The sequence below is a fragment of the Myotis myotis genome, unplaced genomic scaffold (assembly GCF_014108235.1).
Source record: "Myotis myotis isolate mMyoMyo1 unplaced genomic scaffold, mMyoMyo1.p scaffold_m19_p_47, whole genome shotgun sequence".
NCBI classification, from domain to species: Eukaryota; Metazoa; Chordata; class Mammalia; order Chiroptera; family Vespertilionidae; genus Myotis; species Myotis myotis.
Genome location: NW_023416354.1, coordinates 489,607 through 504,033, shown reverse-complemented (window position 1 = coordinate 504,033; position 14,427 = coordinate 489,607). Strand labels below are relative to the sequence as shown.

Here is a 14,427-nt window from a genome sequence, read left to right as displayed (position 1 = left end):
AGCCAGACGCGAAGGGCAAACACCCTGGGGTCCCACTCACACGAGGCCCCACCCGGAGGGGTCGGAGTCACGGGTCCAGGCACCCGGGGGGTCGGGGGGTCACAGTGGAAGGGAGGCTCCCGGGAGGGGGGGCAAGTGGGGGAGCTGAGTCTCAGGTTTGCGAGACGAAGACGTTCTGGAGAGGACGGTGGGGATGGTGCACCGACCCCTGAACGGGGCCCTTCAAACAGGCCGCTATGGCCACTCTCTTGTTACGTGTATTTTGCCACAATTTAGAGAATAATAATGAAATGAAATACACCAGCCCTGGCCGTTTTGCTCAACGGTTAGGGTGTCGGCCCTCGGACCAAAGGGTCTCGGGTTCCGTCTCCGGCCCTGGTCTAGGTGCATGCAGGAGGCGGCTACCAGTGGATGTGTCTCTCTCACATCAATATTTCTCTCTCCCTCTTTATCTCCCCCTTCTCCCTCCCTCCCTCTCTCTCTCTCTCTCTCAAGATCAATGGAAAAAGTACCCTCAGGTGAGAATTTTTTAAAAATTTGTATAATAAATAAATAAAAATAAAACATGCCACACGCCTCTTCCAGGCAGGCCTCCCTGGTTGGCTGGCCAACAGCACCCAGCTGGGCCTGTGTTGCTGTGGTGCCTCCCTCTACCAGGGCTGCCCCAGGAAAGCCTGTTGCCCAGGCTGCCACTCAGAGTCCCGGCACTCAGCAGCCCCTCCCAGTCAAGGCCTCGTTCACCTCTGGCCCACCTCACACACACCTCAGGCCCTTACTCCACCTGGGGCGGCCAGGACACAGGGAGAGGCAGATGTGACCATTTCTGCCCCTTCTCACGGCCCCGGACCCTGCAGCTCCAGGCCAGGCCCTAAGCCGCCCCCTCTCTCCGCCTGCCTGCCTGCAGCCTCCACCCCATCCCTCCTGCCTCCCGCTGAGACCCCAGGGGGGAGGGGGGCCGGCCCCAGGCTCCCGCAGACCTCCCTGCACCAACATCTGGCCACCGTGTCCACAGCTGTGCAGCTGCCGGAAATGCCGGCCCCTCCCCTCCCCCACGCACGCAGGCCCGCGAGAACAGCCTTCCGAGGAATGTCTGGGGTCGCCCCAAGAATCCCAGGGCAGCTCTCAGGGGGCGTCCCCACCACATGTGAACGAGGACAAATTTTCTGCTGGGAGGACAGCATCACCCGCGGCCGCATCCCGGCTGGAGCCCACCCACCCAACCCCGGCCCTCCCAGCCACCCCCCCTCCCGACCCCCCGCAAACCAACAGCCCGGAGCGCGGCCCACCTCCCACAGGCCTGGCCTGTTTCCACGAGAGGCCCGGCCGAGGGGGAGGGCCCTCTGAGCAGCTGGGTCCAGGGCTGGAATGTGGGTGCAGAAGGCTTATTACCCCCAGGGCGCCTCTGGTCACTAATGATGGGGTGGGCATGAACCCCAAGATCCTACCCCTTGCGGCCAGGAGTGGGACAGGGAAACAGCTTAGGTGCCCAGGGCTGGCAGCAGGGAGGGTGTGATTATTTGAGGGGGGAGTGGGCAAGATGAACCCGGACCCAGGGCAGAAGGAGGGGGGGCTGCAGATACGATGACCCCACTGGGGTAAGTCCGGGCCCCGAGGAGGGGCCGGTGGGGCGGGTGACGGGCACAGGGAGCAGGGAGCCGCTGCTCAGGGGACCCCCGTGTCCAATTCCTTCGGGAGAAGAAAGTCCGATGGGGAGTCGTTGCTGGATTCCCACTTTTTATTTTAAAAACACGGGCTGTAGACCCAACCCACTCAGTCACCCAGACACAGCCCGCGGCTCCCGCTGTGACCGGCGGCTCCCGACGTGTGGTCAGCGGGCAGCCACAGGAAGGGCCGGCAAGGCCTGGGGGAGCAGGACACGGAGGGGTGGCCCGGGCCAGGCGGGAATGTGCTCCGAAGGCCACAGCCCTGGAGAGGCGGCAGCAGGCAGTGGTGGCCGGAGCGGGAGCCACTGGCCCCGGGAATCCTAGTGGCACCGCCCACCGAGCAGGACACACACTGGCCCTGAAAAGAGGGGCCTGGGCAGAACCCCGACCCGGCTGGCCTCCAACCCATGGGGCGAGCGGATGTCCCCTGAGCTCCCTCAGTCCTGGGCCGAGTATGTGCAGAAGGCAACCAGTGAATGTGCCTCTCTCTCTCACATAAATGTTTATCTCTCTCTCCCACCCTTCCACTCTCTCTAAAGATCAATGGCGCCCTAGCTGGTGTGGCTCAGTGGATAGAGTGTCAGCCTGCAGACTAAAGGGTCCTGGGTTCGATTCCGGTCAAGGACACATGCCCGGGGTTTTGGGCTCCATCCCCAGTAGGGGACGTGCAGGAGGCAGCCAATCAATCAATGATTCTGTCATCATTGATGTTTCTCTCTCTCTCTCTCTTCCTCTCTGAAATCAATAAAAATATATTTTAAAAAGTAAAATAAAGATCAATGGAAAAAATATCCTCGGGTGACAATTTTTTTAAATTTTTTTAATAAATATAATATGCCACACGCCTCCTCCAGGCAGGCCTCCGTGGTTTGCTAGCCAACAGCACCCAGCTGGGCTTGTCCTGCTGTGGTGGTTCCCCTATCAGGGCTGCCCCAGGAGAGCCTGTTGCCCAGGATGCCTCCCTGGGCTGGCCAATCAGCACCAGGTGCAGCCAACAGAAATGTATCCTCTCGCTGCTCCAAGGCCAAGTCTGAAATCGAGGGCCGCTCCCTCCCTTCGAAGGCCCCGGGGGAGGGTCCCTCCAGTCTCCGCCCGTCTTCCGGGAACCGTCCCTTCCTGTGTCTTCCCTTTGTCTCGCGTCAGGTCACTGGCCCCCGGTCGGCCAGGTGACCTCACCTCAAGCTGCATTGCAAAGACCCAGTCTCCCACGCAAGTCACATGCCGGGAGCCGGGTACCAACAGGTGCAGACGTGTTTTGGGGACCACCATCCTGCCACTATCCTGGCCACGGCCTTTCCTGACATGGCCCCCTGCCTGCCCCCCGCTGCCCCCGCCGATGAGAAGACAGAGGGGGCTGAACGCAGCCTCTGAGCGGCCCTGCCACCCGCCGGCTCTGCAGGAAGCGAGGGACTCACCCCCCCAGCACTGGGCGGGGGCCAGTGGCGGACTCACCCCCACCTCCCAGGCCCACGGAGGCCGGAGGGGGTTCGGCGCAGGGTTCCTGTGTCAGGGGGAGCGAATCCCGCCCCCAGGGGTGCGGGGGGGCCTCGGGCCCTGGTAAACGCCGCCTCTCCACGTATCGCCAGCCCTGCCTTCGGCCCACACAGCTGCCCGGCCTGGCAGAAAGGGCCCATTATGACCTCACAGGCCGGGAATGAGGTGATTAGCCTGGGAAGGAGGCTGCACCCCGACAAAGGGCTCATTGTCATGCAAATGCCCGTTGGGAGGAAGGGACACCCCCCACACACCCCCGCCTCCCAGCTCAGAGGCCCCGGAGAGTCCACGCCGCCGGCCTCGGGTATGGACCGAACAGGGCGCTCTCAGCCTGGGCCAGGGGCTGAGCAGATTCCCGGAGACCAGCCCTGCCTGGACCCGGGTGCAGGTCCCGCCTCCCCTGCAGCTGAGCCTCTGCCCTGGGAGGCCTGGAGCAGGGGCAGGAAAGGGAACGCTCGGTTCCAGCGCTGAGCATCACCCCAGCACCCGCTCCGGTCACGCCCAAAGGCCTGCTCACCACCCGCAGAGGGCAGGGGTCTGGGGGAACCAGCACCCACCCAGGAACCGCAGGGAAACCCGCAGTCCAGAGGGCAGAGCGAGGAGGCAGAGAGCCCAGACAGGAGGGCGCTCGAGCCCGCAGACAGCACGGGGGCCTCAGGGGGCCTGGCTGCGAGGTAGGTGGTGAGCCCCGGAGGGCGGAGGAGGCCCAGGCTGCCTGGTTCTCACCGGCCCGGAGCCCCGCCCCCTGTCCTGACTCCTTCCCTGGCCTACAGGGAGGAGCAAGGGAGGGAGCTGAGGCTCAGGAAGGGGCAGCCGCCTCCCCAGGTCGCCCAGCCCCAGAACCGCCCCCTGAGCGCCCTCCCTCCCCGTGGCTGAGGCGGGATGAAACGAGGCAGCGGGGACACACCACGCGGTCCCATCACGGTCCCATCACGGGGACAATAACACGCTCAGCACGCCGGCCCCTCTCCGCGCACCCCGCACGCATCGACTCAGTGAACCCGGTAACTCCACGCTTCTCCCCATTTCACAGATGCGGACACTGAGGCTTGGGGGGCGAAGCCACTGGCTCTAATTCACACAGCCACCAAGGGGCAGGTGTGCACTCGAACCCAGAACGGCCGGACCTCCCCGCCCGGGCCCAGTCTCTCTATTGCATCACTGTAGACGCACATGCAGCTGCTCAAAATAACACAGGGAGATCCCGTGTGCCCGGCAGCCAGCTTCCCCCAACGGGACTGTCCCCACAGAACGACACACAGTCACTGTCAACAGCGTAACCAGGAAACCAACCTTATCCAGCTCTCACCAGTTGTACGCACAGCGTGTGCACGCGTGTGCATGTGCGTGCGTGCATGTGTGTGTGTGAGTTCAGCTCCATGCACTTCTTATTTATTTACTTCTTTGTTATTATTTACTTAATCCTCCCGGGAGGATATTTTTCCATTGGTTTTTAGAGAGAGTGGAAGGGAGAGAGAGAGAGAGACACATCGATGGGTTGCCTCCCGCATGCACCCGGACCAGGGCCCGGGCCGGGGAACCTGCAACCAAGGTACGTGCCCTTGACCGGAATCGAACCCGGGACCCTTCAGTTCACGGGGTAACGCTCTATCCACTGAGCCAAACCGGCCAGGATGTCCATGCACTTTTAAAAAAAATGTTTTTATTGATTTTAGAGAGAGAAGAAGGAAGAGGGGGAGAGAGATGAAACATCAATGACGAGAGAGAATCCTTGGTCAGCTAGCTGCCTCCTGCACAACCCCCCCCGCCCCCGGCCACTGGGGATCGAGCCTGCAATCCAGGCATGTGCCCTGACCGGGAATCAAACCGGCAACCCCTTGGTGCGTGCGGCGACGCTCAACCTCTGAGCCACGCCGGCCGGGCCAGCTCTATGCACTTTAACTCAGTGCAGTGTGGCCACCACTGTCCGCACAAGGAGGTCCCATCCTAAGCGTCCCTGTCTGACCTGTGGGAGGGGTCGCGTCCACTGAGGAGGATGTGGGGACAGCAAGGGGCACTCACGGGGCCCCGGGAAGAGGGCACAGCCTTTCCCAGGGTCCCCAGGCAAAGCGTAAGGACCATCGGACGGCAAGCAGCTGGCGTGGGCAGCCTGGACGTGAGGGGAACTGCGCTCGGCTCCTGCTGGCCCGAGAGAGGAGGCCCGGAGCCAGCCACCGGCCCAGCATCCGGTGTCACTTACAGACACAGCACGCTGCCACCCTCCGTGGGAGAGCCGGCCGGCCCGGCCCGGACCACATGGGACAGGATCGGGGTGCCGGGCCCAGGTCTGGTGGAAGCCAGGACGGAGCAGGCCTGTGCTGGGGGAGCCACGGGGACCGTGGCCCAGGACCAAACGCAGACAGAATCTGGGGACCCAGCCCCCTCTAACTCTTGGGGCTGGGGTTTCACATCTATAAAATTGGGGGGCTCGACAAGGAAGAAAAGAAAAATCGCTGGAGAGTTAAGTAACTAACTTAGCCCTGGCGGTGTGGCTCAGTGGATAGAGCGTCGGCCTGCGGACTGAAGGGTCCCGGGTTTGATTCCGATCAAGGGCACGTGCCCGGGTTGCGGGCTCCATCTCCAGTGAGGGGCGTGCAGGAGGCAGCCAATGATTCTCTCTCATCACTGATATTTCTATCTTACTCTCCCTCTCCTTTCCTCTCTGAAAATCAATCAGTAAATATATTTTTTCTCTTTTCAAAATATCTAACTCAAATCCAAGCCCGTCTGCACACCCCTTCGGGCAACCACAGACCCCGGCCAAGCAGGGCCCTACAGGTTGGCCTGGGTTTCCCCGGGCAAACCTACGGCGGCTCACACTGCATGGAGGAGAGAACGGAGGCTCCGTGAGTCCCCGGACGTTCTCTGACCCGCCCAAGGTCATTACTGCCTGTCAGGGGCGGGAGGGGACCGTTCATTAGCCCCCATTGGCCACACAACAACCTGTGGGGTAAAGACAGGTGGCGCGTCCATTTGTCAGATGGGAAAACCGAGGCTGCGGGAAGTGACCTGTCCCAGGTCACACAGGCAGGCAGCATGTGGCTGGGACGTGAGCCCAGCAGCAGACCAGGAGCCCGCGGGGCCTCTTACGTCACCCCACGCCCGCGTGACGCCCTCCACGGCCCCATCTCACAGATGAGGACACCAAGGCTCCCACGGGTGAGGGGAGGCCGCCTGGTCCAGAAAGAGGGTGGAACCGGGACCGGGACCCGGACGGTGGCAAGCGGGCAGTGCCGTCTGGGACGCAGACCCCCCGGGCCACGGCCGGAGCCCCCACGCGCTGGGCCGCTGCGTCCCACCAGCCCCGGCGCGCCCAGACCTCGGGACACGTCCCTCCCTCACCCCGCCGCCCGCAACTAAAGGCTCCTTGTGAGCTCGGGACGCCCTTCCAACTTTCCCGTGTTTACCCGCTGCCGGCTGCCAGGGCCCTGGGCAAGCCCGGGCCGGTGGCGCTGATTTCAAACCAGACACGGGCACCCAGCCAAGCGCCACCGTGGTGGGAGCCGGGGCGGGGCCGCCGCCGCTGCCTGCACCTGGCCCCCTCCCCGCCGCTGCCCCGAGTCCCAGACCACCCCCGGGGCCGAGGCCGAAGAGCCGACCGGGACCACCCAGACCCTCGGCGCTGCCTGCGGGCCGGGAACGCCGCCCGGTCCCACCCCGCATCCCCTCCCTCGATGGGCAGCCGCCAAGAGGCGCTGCCCCACCGGCCACCCGCCCCCTCGAGCCTTTTCCGGGGCTGCGGCCCCTCCCGCTGAGACGGCGGCCGGCCCATTGTCCGACCCACCAGCCCGGTCCTGGGCCGGCCCATTGTCCGATCCACCGGCAGCACCGGGTCCACGCGGCCTGGCCCAGGGTCACCTCATCGGGCAGAACCGGACTCCTGCCCAACGAGCCATCGGCCTCCCCGACGGTGCCCCCGGCCCGGGTCCCAGGCCTGGCGGCGTCCCTGCCCACCCTCCCTCCCGCCTGCCTGCCCACCCAGAGCCCGGAAACTTCTTACCGAGCACATGACCAGCCGTTCACTCGCGTCAGTTCCAGACACAACTTGAAGTAACTCTCCCACAAAAAGAAAAGAGAGAGAGAGAGAGAGAGAGAGAGAGAGAGAGAGAGAGAGAGGGAGGGAGAAAGGCGAGGAGAACGCGCCAGCGGTGGGTCAGCGGAGTCCACGCCTGCTCCGCCGGCCGCCCGGAGACACCCCGCGTCCAATGTCAAACCATCCTCCCCGCAGGCCCGACCCGAGGGGCGGCCCCTCCAGCCGCGCCTTCCCGCGAGACTACGGGCTCCCCGGGCTGGGGAGGCCCCGAGGCCGGGCTGCAGCGAGGCCGCCCCCCCAGGTCCCCGCGATGCCCCCCGAGACGGGGCCCGCCGGCCACGGGGGACAGCTCGCGGCCGCCCGCCCCGCAGCGGGCCGCCCAGGAGGTCAGGTCCGGGCGATGCTCCCTGCCTCCCGCCACCCGGGCCCATAAACACGGGAATTACATAAGTCCACTCCTCTTGTCGGGGAGCCAAAAGTAAGAGCCTTTTTTCCCCAGCCTTGGCAGTAAGTAATAATTCCTCATCGCCATGGCAACCCTGGCGGGCTGCCAGCCGCCACTCAGGAGCTGAGACACTGGGAGGCCTTTTTATAGCTCGGCAGCAAGCCTCTTCAGCAGTCCCGCTCGTGGGGAGCCTGAGCGCGGGCTCCCCCGCATTCCCCTCTTTAACCCGTTTCCTCCCAGCGGGACCCTGTCCCCCGGGGGCCTGGCCTGCGGTGAGCCTGAGCCGCGGCCGCTGCCCCTGTCCCTTCCTGCCCTCCAGTCTCCCCGGCGACACAGCCAGGGGGCCGCTCTGCCTTTATCAAATATTTCTGTCCTCCCTGCAATCTCAGGGAAAGCACACAGGACCCTCCCATCGGAATTCTGAGCAGGGGTCATGGCGGTGACAGGCCCAGAGCGCGGACACACACACACATATGCACACGCACGCACGCACAGGCCAGCACGGATGGCTGGTGGTCAGCCAGGGCTCTGAACCCTGGCGGCAACGGGCGGTGTGAATCAGACAAGTCGGAGCTTTTCTCTGGGTGTCAACGTCCCATCGGCGGCCGGGCGGGCTCAGCCCCGGCTCCTCGCAGGGCTCTGGGCGGCGGTGACAAGGTGAGGCGTCCCTACAGGGGTCCCCCAGCCGCCAGGAGTCGGGCCCCGCGACGCTAGCCTAGGACAGCATCCTGAGCTGTACAGATGCAGGGGAGGCACCCCTGGCAGACGCATCCTCAGTGGAGGCACAGCACGTGCAAAGGCCCGGAGGCCAGGCAGAGTCGGGTGCGTGGCAGAAGCAGAGAGAAGGCTGTGTGGCCAAGGGCAGTGGTCGGGGGGTGGAGTTAGAACAGGTCACGGAGCAACAGAATGTGGGGGCTTGCGGGGCAGCAAATGAGGACTCTGGGGATAGACTAGGGACGCTCCCGAGAGGAAGCAGGGCCACGATCACAATCACAGCCACACGTCCCAGCGAGCACAGCAAGAGGCTGGTGCCATTCTCCAAACCCACAGGCGGGGAGGACGCGGCCCAGAGAGGTCAAGAGGCTGCCCCGGGCCACACAGCCGGCAAGTGGCTGTGGTCTGAACTGGGTCAGCCCGGCTTGCCCCCCCCACGCCACGTGCTGTGGTCAGCAGGAGCCACAGGGGATCGGGGGCGGGGGGGGGGGTCCGACGTGCATGCCACGAGGGTCTGTGGCCACTGCACTAGCGGGGACAGCCGAGTCGGAGACCACGCGTGTCAACTTCCATCTGCTCCCCCCTCGGCCCCCCCACCCCGCTTTCCCCCAGAAACTGCCTGCCCCGAAGCCAAGGCGGGGGGCAGGGGTGTTCCCCTCCAACGCCTTCTGTTAGAGGTGGGGAAACCGAGGCACGCAGAGACGCGAGGGAGCAAGCAGCCGCCGTACGTGTAGACCGCAGGTCCTGGTGCTGCCGTGACCCGGCGGGGAGACCACAGAATCTCAGGAACAAGGAGCCAGACCGGCCCCGCCAAACCCAAACGCGGGCAGGAAGCGGAGCCCCGGGCGCGGGCCGGCCTCACCGGTTCCTTTTGTTCTTCTCTGTTTGTTTTGGACACGGGCCCTGCACAGCCCTGACCTTCCAGGGGCCGGTCCGGGATCCTCCTGGAACCCGGACACACGCCCCCAAGTCCCGGGCTCCCTGTGCTCCGGCCGGGTCGGGTCGTGGCCTGGCTGCGTCACCCCACCCCCCCCACCCCGGCCACTGCTGGCATCTCCCCCAGGAAGCTGGGCAGCTGGGGGGCGGGGAGGGTGGCTGAGCGACTTCATGGCGACGACAAACCTGACCCGGCCCCACGCTGCACCCTCTTTAGACGGAGCCACTTAGCGAAAGAATCCGTCGCTCCCCACGCCTCCCGCGGTCGCCGTCCACATGGGTCACTTCCAGGGACCGTGGGAGAGACCAGTGACGGAGACGCACACACAAGGGCATGGGTGGCAAGGAAAGGGGGTTCCCCAAGGAGGCAGGAGGGGCCTGCCCTGGCCGCCTGAGTGGCTCCCAGGTCCTCTCTGGCCGAAGGGGGTGGGGCGCCTGGGGGTCTGTTTGTGGCTGGCTCGGGCGGGAGAGGGGGCGGGGCGGGCACAGGGCAGGGGGGGGCCTCCAGGTGTTCAGGGTCTCCCCGCAGCTCCAGGCCTGGTTCCCTGGAATCGTGTGGAGAGGGGAGAGGGGGGCCAAGCTGGGACCCGGGCGTTTGGTGCTGCCCGCCTGGGAGTCTCGACTGTGGTCAGGTGACGAGTGGCGGCCCCAAGGATACGGGAAGCCGGGCTGACCCAGTTCAGACCACAGCCACCTGCCAGCTGTGTGGCCCGGGGCAAACTCAACCTCTCTGGGCCGATTCATTCCCTGTGTGCGGGGCTCAGAATCACACCTGCCTTTTGCTGTGCTTTTGCGGACGTGGCCTTGTTTGGACAAAGGGTCTTTACAGATGTGACCAAGTTAAGGACAGAGAGGAGATCGGCCCGACCTCTGATGGCAAAGTCCTTCCAGGAGACACAGAGGAGAGATGGTGACCGATGGGGCGCTTGGAGCCACCTGGACGAGGCCCGGGAGGACCCTCTCCATCGGCTGGAGGGAGGCCGGCCTGCCTGCACCAGGGGTTCGGCAGAGCGACCTGACCCGCACCTGGCTGGTCCGAGGAAGCCTGCCCTGACCACAGATTCGGACCTCGTTTCGCTCCCGTGACCTAAACTCTGTGCCCGTGACCCTCACCACGCTTGACGGCACAGGTTCACCGACTCTCTCTCTGTCTGAAACTAAACTCCTCAATCACGCGGACAATGCCCGACTTTTCTACCCTTCTGATCTCGCTGCCCTACAAACGTCTGGAACACCCCACGTCCCCAGTACACGTCAATCAATCCACTAGCAAAGGAACAAAAGGGAGAAGCAAAAGCCATTCCCCTTCGTTTCCGCCTCAAATGGGGCAAAGGGCCTGCAGAACAGCCCCAGATCCGGAAGCACCGCCGGGGCGCTCAGCCCAGCTCCAGTCCTGTCAGTCCGTCAGCCTTCCTGACCACAGTGGCCACAGGGCCTTTGCACGTGCTGCTCCCCCTGCCTTGAAGGCTCACCCCTCTTCCTTTCATGCTGGTTCCTGCCCAGGCACCAGTCTCAGCTGCCGTGCCACCTCCTTCAGAAACCACCCTTGATTGTTCTACCTAAAGTGAGTGCCCCCCCCTGGCCCGGCCGGCATGGCTCAGGGGTTGAGTGTCGACCTATGAACCCAGAGGTCACGGCTCGATTCCCAGTCAGGGCATATGCCCGGGTTTCGGGCTCGGTCCCCAGTGGGGGACGTGCAGGAGGCAGACGATCCATGATTCTCTCTCATCGTTGATGTTTCTCTCTCTCCCTCTCCCTTCCTCTCTGAAATCAAGAAAAATATATTTTAAAAATACGTAGATAAGTAAAATAAAGTGGGTCCCCCCGACACCAGAGCTGCCCCCGCCCCACCCTGCGCTCTTCGACAGCCAGCATCTCTCGGCTCTGTGGTACCCCCCTCCCCGCCCCCGGGAGGCCACGGGGACACCAGGCTGGCTGCAGGGAGCAGGAACTGACCCTCCTGCCCTGACCCGTCCGGCCCCACACAGAGCAGCCACCTGGGGATCCCCGTGGCACAGAGAGCCTGGCCCGCGGCCTGGGCGGCCCTGCCAGGAGGTGCGGTCTGACCCCGGGCTCGGGAGGGCTGCGGGTGGCGCCGGCCCAACCCCCACAGTGCACAGCGAGTGGCGCAGAGTGAAGCTGGAAAATGGGTCTAACATGGCGATCCCAGTACCACCCGCAGGCCCGGGAGAGCCCACGGGGCCGGCAGCTCAAAGCCACGGGCAGAGAAAGGTGCGACCTGGAAAGAGCTGTTTTCATTCCAGCGAATGGGCTGTGAGCACCCAGACGCAGTTCTGCTGCATGGTTCCGAGCGGCTCCTGGTTGGGTCTCCGGCCTTCGTGGGAGGGACAAGGTGGTCATCTCAGCCCTCCAGCCCCTCGAGGCTTGGCATCGCCCTAAATCAGCACGTTTTCTGAACGGCAAGTGGCCTGGCCGGTGTGGCTCCGTGGACAGAGCGCCGGCCTGCGGAGGGAAGGGTCCCGGGTTCGGTTCCGGTCAAGGGCATGCATCTTGGTTGCAGACTCCTCCCGGGCCCGGGCCCTGGTCGGGGGGCTCGTGCAGAAGGCAACCCATCGATGTGTTTCTCTCTCTCTCTCTCTCTCTCTCTCTCTCTCTCTTCCACTCTCTCTAAAAATCAATGGAAAAATATCCTCAGATGAGGATTAAAACGAAATTTTTTTTTAAAGGGCCCGGCTGAAAAGTCATCCGAAAACGCGGGAAATCCCCGCAGGAGAGAGGGAAGGGGGGCTCTGGGCAGCAGCCGGGGTTAGACTCCCACTGCTCAGGTCACCCACCCTCCCTGGCCCCCGTTTCCTGGACTATAAAGTCAGATAACGATCATCTCTACTTCCGGGGGGGAGAGGAGGGCCCATAAGATTAAGTAAATTATAAAGTGCGACCCTGTCACTGTTATACACTGTTATCATTACCACTGTTGTCGTGCAACCATTTCCAACCTTACGTAGGTTTATAACACCGACTGCAGGCCAGAGCCAAGACTACCCGGCTCCCTGGGGCTTGCTGGGACCCCTGGAAGGCTGCACCACCCCCCTCGGTCCCCCTCCTCCTCCCTCCTCCTCCTCCTCCCTCCTCCCTCCTCCCTCGGGCTGGGGGCAGGGACTACCATCAGACGGAAAGAGACACACGTCGGAGCCAGAGATTAAAGGACAAGCAGCATTCTCGGGCAGGCATCCACCCTCAATTATGAACCTGATGTAATGAGGCGCCCCAGTAACGTCGTTACTCGTTTATTTACAGGATTGCTGATTTAATTTGCCGGCCTCCTTCCCGAAAAGTCATCTCAGCGAACACTCCTCGGCGAGTGGGGGGGAGGGGGGGCCCATTCGGTCCCCACTCCGCTTCTGCTTCCACGTGTCACCCTCCGGCCTCACCCCAAGACCGCTCCCCCGAAAGAAGGCCCGCACGACAGGCTCGCGACAGGCCCGACACACACGCAGCGGTCTTGGTGCCGCCGAACCGTGTGTGGCCCAGAAGTGGACCCTCCTTCACACCCTCCGCTCTCCCCCAGACCAAGCCCCGGGGGACCCTCTGGGCCCGCAAGCACGTCCGAGCAACGGAAGGGCGGGTACGTCCCGGCGCGAAGCAGGACAAAGAGCACGCGGCTCTTGCCCAGCGACCTTAGATACGTCCCTTGAGCTCCCAGAGCCTCAGTTACCTCACCTGTAAAATGGGAGTGTGAAAACCCACACCCACACCTCGCGAACAGGGAAAACCCAACCGCGGCTTCCCAGCGCCACGCACGGCCTCCGCCAACGAAATACGACAGGAAAAAGCTCCGGGAGGCACGGAGACGGTCCAGCTTCATCCGTAACAGCCCCAAACCGGAAACCACCTGAGTGCCCGGCAGCTCAGGAACGGGGAGGCCCAACTGTGACACACTCCTACCACGGGATGCTTACTCGGCGATGAAAAATAATCAACTATTCATCCAGAAGAATTGCAAAAACTTGCAGAGGCCCTGGCCGGTGCGGCTCAGTTGGTCGGGCGTCGTCCCTGTGCCCCGAAAGGTTGCCGGTTCGAGTCCTGGTCAGGGCACATGCCTGAGTTGCAGGCTCTGTCCCCGGCTGGGGGCGTGTAGGAGGCAGCCGATGGATGTTTCGCTCTCACATCGATGTCTCTCTCTCTCTCTCTCTCTCTGACTTCCTTCCTCTCTCTCTTTAAAAAATAAAAAATCCATTAAGAAAAGACATGCAGGGAGAAAGAAACCAAATACAAAGAAGCTCATACTTTAACGCTCTCTCGATTGTGGGGGTTGTTCGATGAATCTTTACGTGTCAGAACTCGGGGAGCGGGGGGGGCTCGTGTTCCGGGGGAATTAGATCCCCTTGAGGCTGCTGTGTTTCCAACCGTCCCAGGAAACACAGACGTAAATACAGCCCCACTGACCCGGGCCCAGGGCCCAGGGCCCGTCTCCCACCTCCAGGTCCGACCGCCTGGTTCTGGCACGGCCCTCACGCTGCCCAAGCCCCTGACTCATGATCGCAGGACCGGGGAGGGCGGGGCTTGCCCCTCCGCCCGGCGAGGTCCCCGGGTGCAAAGGCAGGGTTAACGGCTGGGCAGGCGGAGCCCCCACGGGCACGGGCCGGCTCCGGGCCCTGGCGCACAGTAGGGCCGCACTGATGCTGCTGCAGAACGACCAGCAGCGAGCACCAGGCCTCGGTGGGCAGATTCTTGTCCCCCCGACACACGCACGCCCCCCCACCAGGCAGGACTCCAGGCCCAGGTAGCCGCCCCCGTCACCGAAGGCTGCTCGGCCCCACCCAACCCGCTCTTCCCAAGAGAGGGGACCCCCAAAATGGGCCCCCTGTGGGGAAGGGTTGGCACAGTCTGCCGGAGGAGAGGGCATCCTGGTCCCTGGGGCAGGACAAGGGCCACCCCAGAGCTCACCCACTTATGAAAGAAAAAACAATCATGAAAGGCCCGGCCGGTGTGGCTCAGTGGTGAGCGTTGGCCTAAGACCCAGGATTCAATTCCCTGTCAGGGCACAGGCCCGGGTCAAGGGCTCGACCCCCCAGTGTGGGGCGTGCAGGAGGCAGCCGGTCCATGATTCTCTTTCATCATGGATATTTCTCTCTCTCTCCCTCTCCCTTCCTCTCTGACATCAATAAGAATATGTTTTA

General features: G+C 63.6%; 1 protein-coding gene across 15 annotated transcripts in view; it reads right to left on the bottom strand.

Annotated features, from left to right (window-relative positions):
* The window catches only part of NCOR2 (nuclear receptor corepressor 2), a 136,574-nt gene that overhangs the window by 103,375 nt on the left and 18,772 nt on the right, over positions 1-14,427 (bottom strand). Inside the window, exon 3 of one of the 15 annotated variants that reach the window (XM_036307327.1) lies at positions 12,217-12,218. The exons of 13 other annotated variants lie outside the window; for them this stretch is intronic. The gene's annotated coding sequence lies outside the window, so the exon portion shown is untranslated. Of the gene's footprint in view, positions 1-7,158; positions 7,595-12,216; positions 12,219-14,427 lie in introns of those variants that run through there. One more of the 15 variants, XM_036307329.1, reaches the window with a different exon arrangement.